The 6,360-nt window shown below is 41.3% G+C and overlaps 1 long non-coding RNA gene across 14 annotated transcripts; it reads left to right on the top strand.

Moving 5' to 3' along the window:
• The first annotated feature begins 400 nt into the window (after positions 1-400).
• Positions 401-6,095, top strand: LOC119312440. Of its 14 annotated transcripts, none has more exons than XR_005151355.1 (15): positions 401-805; positions 896-1,021; positions 1,326-1,425; positions 2,067-2,260; positions 2,566-2,917; positions 2,994-3,033; positions 3,121-3,269; positions 3,376-3,475; positions 3,941-3,973; positions 4,070-4,763; positions 4,966-5,014; positions 5,184-5,350; positions 5,520-5,588; positions 5,680-5,742; positions 5,843-6,095. It is a non-coding gene; the product is annotated as an uncharacterized LOC119312440 (long non-coding RNA). The 14 variants fall into 14 exon arrangements; XR_005151356.1 differs by having other exon boundaries at positions 403-805; positions 3,946-3,973; positions 4,675-4,763; XR_005151347.1 differs by lacking the exon at positions 3,941-3,973 and having other exon boundaries at positions 408-805; positions 2,566-2,705; positions 2,785-2,917; positions 4,675-4,763.
• Positions 6,096-6,360: the final 265 nt, after the last annotated feature.

Raw genomic sequence — 6,360 nt, 5'->3', positions numbered from 1 at the left:
AAGATCAAGGGCTAGTATTTTGTAATTAACGTGGAATTTTCTAGCCGATTTTAATTGCTTCTAGTTTACCTTATATTACTTTTAATATATAATAGATAGATTCTATGATAAAAATAATTTCTCCACTCATACACCGGAGGAGCGCAAAAAACGGCAGCCCAGTGAGTACATGGCCCACCTCACACTACCATATTTCGTGGACACTGTGTGACACCTAGCTCTTTAGTACATATCTCTACTCCTAATGTCTCAGTTGGTAGTCCGCGTTTCGGGTTTTATTTCCGTCCCATCATTTTCGTCCGGTTTTTTCGCAGGTTTTTTTCGTCTGACTTATTTTCGTCTCACCTCCCACGTAAAAAAAACAGCCGCTCCTCCTCTCCCGCTGCGACCTCTCCCTTCCCTCGTCTCCCGCTCCACCGCCGCCGCCCCATCTCCCGCTCCACCGCCGCCGCCCCATCTCCCGTCTCCAGTCGCAGCCGCCGCCGCACCCCAATCCAACCCCGCCGCCGGCGATCTCCTCGCCCCCCTTTGCCGCCGCCCCCAACCTTCTATTCCTCTCCCAAAGGAATCCCAAGGGAAGGGAAGGGAAGGGAAGGAAGAGGGAGCGCCCAGATCCACGGCGGCATCAGCGCGCCGTCGTCGACCTGATCCACGTCCGTCCTCGAGGGAGGTCGGCCATGGAGGTCCGACCTGGCCCGGCAACAGCCATGGACGGACGGAGACGCCCCAAACCCTACCCTCAAGGACGACGCCTCAACCTTCAAGGACGCGCGCCGGCGACCGCGGATCTCCGGTGACGGCTATGGTGAGTGTGTACCTGCGGACGTTCTTCCTCGGATTCATCATCTCCACATTCTCGTGATTCCTTCCTTGGTTTCTTTTCTTTTGTGTGCAGGATGACTGCCCCGGATCTGGACGCACGACCTGCAGCTGCAGCAGCAGCTGGACGACCGAACGCACGAGCCCTCCCTCCCTCCCTCATGGCTATGCTTCCTCTACCCTGCCCCCTCACGTGGGCGTGGTGAGCTTCCTACCCCCCGTGCACATCTCATCTCATCTCATCAAATCTAGATTGCTCTGGACATATTTATCCTATAAGGGTTGTGTCGTATGTTCTTCTTGCCATAAATATTTCCTCAATCAGCATTTGATGAGTGGATGATATGAAGGCATCATGCTGTTAGCTCAACTGTGTTAACGATGCCTGTTATTGTTTTCCATGATTTGCTTTTCATTGTTACAATTTTTTAGCATATATGGAGGCCATCTATTATTCTGCACTATCTTGTTTGTGGACTTACATTTGACTACACTATCTTATAAAGGTCCCACAAATAGAAGCGTTGCTCATATGCTCCTGAATCAGGTGAGCAGTATGATGGAGTTTACAGAATTGAGAACTGTTAGATAAAGATTGGTGTTCAGGTAATTTTACTTCCTGTACAGAGGTTCCACATGCTGCTCGCTACTTTGTGCCACTGAATGAAAGATCAATGTATATTCTTTTGAGTTCTGTCACAGGGTACGTATAAGGTCTTGATGTTAAACTGATGTATTTTTTATTGCTTACTAAACCCTCCTAAGTCCTAACTCAATCACTTGAAGTTAAACTAAAGTATTAATCAATCTTGTTTGCTTTCTTGTACGTGTATGCCTACTTACCTTGCCCTATATGGCGATCAATGGCCAGCCATAGAACGGTTCTGATTTTTTTATTTTGTCAAGTTCAGTTCATATTTTTTATCCATGTGGTGTTTAAACGATGACTATGTAGAGTTCATAGAAATTGTGAGGCATAGAATTGATTCAATCTTCATTTTTTTCCAATTTGGTTCGGAGCCATTACCTGCTACACCTACAGATGTGAAAAGCTTACACTTTGCAAATCCAAAATTAAGCAGCATAATTTCTCACAGATTATATATAAATTGAGTGACAACTGCTGGGACATGTGCTTCTTTTGACCTATTATCTTGCTTTTGCATGATTAATTGAAGGTCCATAAGGCAGTTCTATCTCTCTCGCTTACACAATAAGTTTCTCTTTAACAAAAAAAATAAACATAGGGCAGGAGCATAGATGGTGCACAGGAGAGCTGCCTTGTCATTGATAGAGGAAGTTTGAGAGCATGCTAATTGAGCAGGGAAGAGAAATAAAATGAAAACGAAAATGAGAAACAAAAGAGAAGAATGTTATGATCTCATGATAATGTCGGCCACCAGCCAGCGCCCACAGGAGTATACCTATAGGCGGTCCAAAGGTACTAGCATGCTTGCCAATGAATGTCACATGCTCTGCCTAATATGTAATGCTTGGTTCTTTTTTTTGCTTGTAGTTCATGCTTCTTTTCAATTATGCAATTTAGAAAGAAAAAAAGTATGTTATTTTGTCATTATACCATGTCAGTATATGTCATGGAGGCCGGTAAAGTGATTATTAATTAAAAAGTATAGGTCAAGCTTAATATGTTCTAATCTGTAGTTACTTAACCTTTGCTTCAAAGTAGTCATGCATTATGTTATTATCAAGCTTCAATTGACTGATGCTTTCATTGATTAATTCCAGGTTATCTAGGTTGGTAAAAAGCAAGGCCGCCTCATAGTTGAGGAAGATGATGTGCAACCGATGAAGAAGATATATTAGGATGGAACTTGAGGCATTTTGTGGATTAGTATCTATAGTTTTTTTATGCCTATAAAGCAGAGGTCTGTGTGACAAAACAGAAGTATCCATGAATTACTACTTTATAAGATTTAGGTTCCACTATAATGTTGTTGATGATAGCCAAGCCGCCGCCTCTCCGCCGAGAAAGAAGGATCCCGATCTCCGTCGTGGTCGACAAACAGCGCGACGGGCGGAGCACCCAGCCCATAGGCTCATCCCCTTCTCCGATCCACTCCGGCGGCGGCCATCGTTGGTACGTTGCGCTTGTGTCACCTCTCATGATTTTTTTTTCTGGTTTGATTCCCCACTCACGGGTGTGTGGTATGCAGTCAAGGCATCGGTTCATGTGGTTTCCTGCTGCTGGCATATGTAGGTTTACCGCTGGATTCAAGTCTAGAAATGTTTTATTTTCTTAAAATTGATTTATCATATGCTTCCATGATTTCATCGGGAAAGAGATGCAGACGAGAGGAAGAGAGCCTCCCCCAAGCTCTGTCTAGGCGATGCACAAGCGACGGCCACCCTTCCTGTTATTACCTCCATGGCTGGCTGCTCATCCCCAGGAACCTCCTCCCCTCTCACGTGCGCCACACTCTGGGATTAAGGTCTGCTCCTTGGCTGACATTTGCGCAGACCGATTCTCTGGTTTCTATCCACCGAAGAATCAAAGAAACAAGCAAGCTGATGTCTAACATATTCGTTTCGTAATAGTTGGAACACAGGTATCTAGGGCAGGGCGCGGTCACATTGCAGGCAGCAAGGAGCAGCACAAAGTTGTCTCGGTTGTGCCCTGCATCGAGGAGGAACACAGGTATTTACAAACCGAGGAGGAAAACATGTAGTTTTCTGTTTGTTATTTTGTAACTTTATGCTTCACCTATCCTGAATTATACGTATACTCATGTTGCCAGATACATAGGTATACAGATACATAGCTATGGAAGATATGATTTACTGATACATATCTAAATGTTATAGCTATAAAGATACCTGATTGTTATAGCTGAATGTAACAAAGAAAGTGGTATGGATGAATGGTGTCGTTTCTTTACCCATGCTGTGGTTGAAATCATTGTTTGGTTCCCAGGTTGAACAAATCCGGCATCTGTAAATCATCGATGTTTTTCTGGAAGTAGTACAGTAGGTTTAAGATTGGGCAATGATTCGTTCATTCAACTACTTATAATTTGGGTTTCTATAGTTTCAAGAGGCTAACAATTCCACCTTGGGTGTCTTATCTCTAAGATTCTAACTATCAAATAACATTGCTTTGAAGTGTAGATGTTCCGGGATTGCTAGCTCCTGCCAGGTGATCAGAATTACTGCTTTGTTTATTACTCAACAATGTCGGACACTGGTTTCTCTAAATATCTTTTACAAGTACAGTTTCTACTTTTTTCTGCAGAAATACTACATGGTAGTCTTGAAGTAAATACCAATCATGTGATCCGATATGTTGTTTCAGAACAATAGACCATCAATATTATTTTCGCCTCGGGTTCTAGAGGAGGACAGCTAATTAAGAGAAAACTTCGGTGGGATAGAGACAAAAATTTGCTATATTTCACAATACCCAAACAGAATTTCATTGTTGATTCTTCTGCCCTGAACTTTGCCCATACCAATTACATTTTGTAGACCCTTTTTAAGGAAACTGCTTCGTTTACACCATCCCATTGACATGTCTATTAGCAGTAATGAGACTTAAACGAACACTTCTAGGCTAGATATTATTAAGGTGTTGTGTATGTTGGTCCTTTTTATAGATCTTGCCATCTTTGTTTGCAAGGTGACCAGTCATTTAAAGTATTTGAGAATCCTGAAGGGAAGCACATGGCAAAGCCATAATTACCTTTTAGTTATATTTCAAGTTGTAGGAAAGTTGGAATCAATTTGGAAAGCATCTTTCTATTGCAGATATTTTATTAGTGGCTTGAAGACTTACACTCCGTTTGATGTTATAGAAATAGTGAGGTTATGCCACAATGCTGATAGACTTGGTACTTGTAGGATGGAGAGGAGAAGACTGAAAAGGATGTTGATATGAGGAATTCAAGGAAGTGGAAGAGGAAGAAAGTTTTGATGATGGTGATAATTAGGTTAGTACCTTAGAACTTGATATGCACTGAGGTTTTCTTTGGGGTAGAAAATTGGGTTTTAAAAGGTTCATCATTTTGGTAAAATTGTGTATTGTATGTGTTCTCCTTCACATCAACTAATATGAAATGGATAGACCAGTTGATGCATAACTTAGTTGTCATCCATATTGTCAAGTTTAACTCATATATTCTCGCTCTGCAGAATATCAAGTTTGACGACGATGATGATTGGAACCAAGAGGAGGAAGTACGTTAGTTTCCATCTATTCATATGGATGTTACCCTCGATGTACTGTGACCAAATATGTAATGCTTGGTTTGGTTTAATTATTTTCTTGTGTATCACTAGATAATCAGTTAACAAGTGTTATCCATGGTGCATTGATCTTACTTAGTTGTGGTTTTGTATGCCTCCCCCAGCTGCCGCTAAAACCCACCAAAGAATTAGCAAGAAAATTGATTGTGGGAGCTAGCAATGCCGGCAGTGCCTCCTTTAGGATTACAAAATCGTTAATTCTATCTTCGCTTGCATGTGACTGATGGTGATGCTACACAAATTCTGAAGGCAGTGCCCTCCCCTTCAGTAGGTAACAAGGATATATTAAAAACATTTTAACTTTCTGACATATTAGTTCAACATTTTTTGCATAGTACCTAGCAAATTCAGAAAGTGCACAAACAGATCTCATCAATATTTTGTGTTTTGCTTGTTCAGTCTTTTGAGGTAACTTCTATTGTGTATTCCATTCTCTTCAGGAGATCTTGCTGGTTCTGCATGGCACAATTGGATTAAATATGCTACAGCAAGCGAAGGAGTTAAACGATGTAATTGCCACTCTGCTGTTCTGATGCTTGATTCATCAGATATGTTTCTATTGGATACTAATAATGAGGGACTTTCTTGGCTTCATACCAGGTTGTTGGAAACAAAGGATTCATCCTAATGAAATTAGACGGGACTGCTCGTGTTGGCTATGTGGTACGGGCGATTTCTAGTCCTTTATTGTAACAGTTACAAATTCCAGTCCTGGATCTTAAATAAACGACAACTAAACTTGCTGACCTGAATCTTGTCTCAGGTGAGTGTTCATAGACGAACATGGAGTTCCAGCCAAGTTTGTTGGCGTCGGTGAAGGGGTGGAAGATCTCCAACCTTTTGATGCAGAAGCATTTGTTGAAGCCATTTTCCCATAAATTTTACCCAGTTATTAGTGTTTCTCATGTAACAAGATTTTGGCTAACATGCTACTCCCTCCGTTTCTAGATATATGTCTTTTAGGAATTCTAATATGGACTACTCCCTCCGTTCCTAAATATTTGTCTTTCTCGACATTTCAACAAGTGACTACATACGGAGTAAAATGAGTGAATATACACTCTAAAATATGTCTACATACATCCGTATGTGGTAGTCATTTGAAATGTCTAGAAAGAAAAATATTTAGAAACGGAGGGAGTACATATGAAGAAAAATGAGTGAATCTATGTCTACATTCATCCGTATGTAGTCCATATTCAAATCACTAAAAAGACCTATATTTAGGAATGGAGGGAGTAGAACTTGGTAGAAGCAATTTTTTCAACAATTACAGATTTT

This window comes from Triticum dicoccoides, chromosome 5B (assembly GCF_002162155.2).
Source record: "Triticum dicoccoides isolate Atlit2015 ecotype Zavitan chromosome 5B, WEW_v2.0, whole genome shotgun sequence".
In the NCBI taxonomy this organism is placed as follows: Eukaryota; Viridiplantae; Streptophyta; class Magnoliopsida; order Poales; family Poaceae; genus Triticum; species Triticum dicoccoides.
This window is presented reverse-complemented; position numbering and strand designations above follow the sequence as displayed.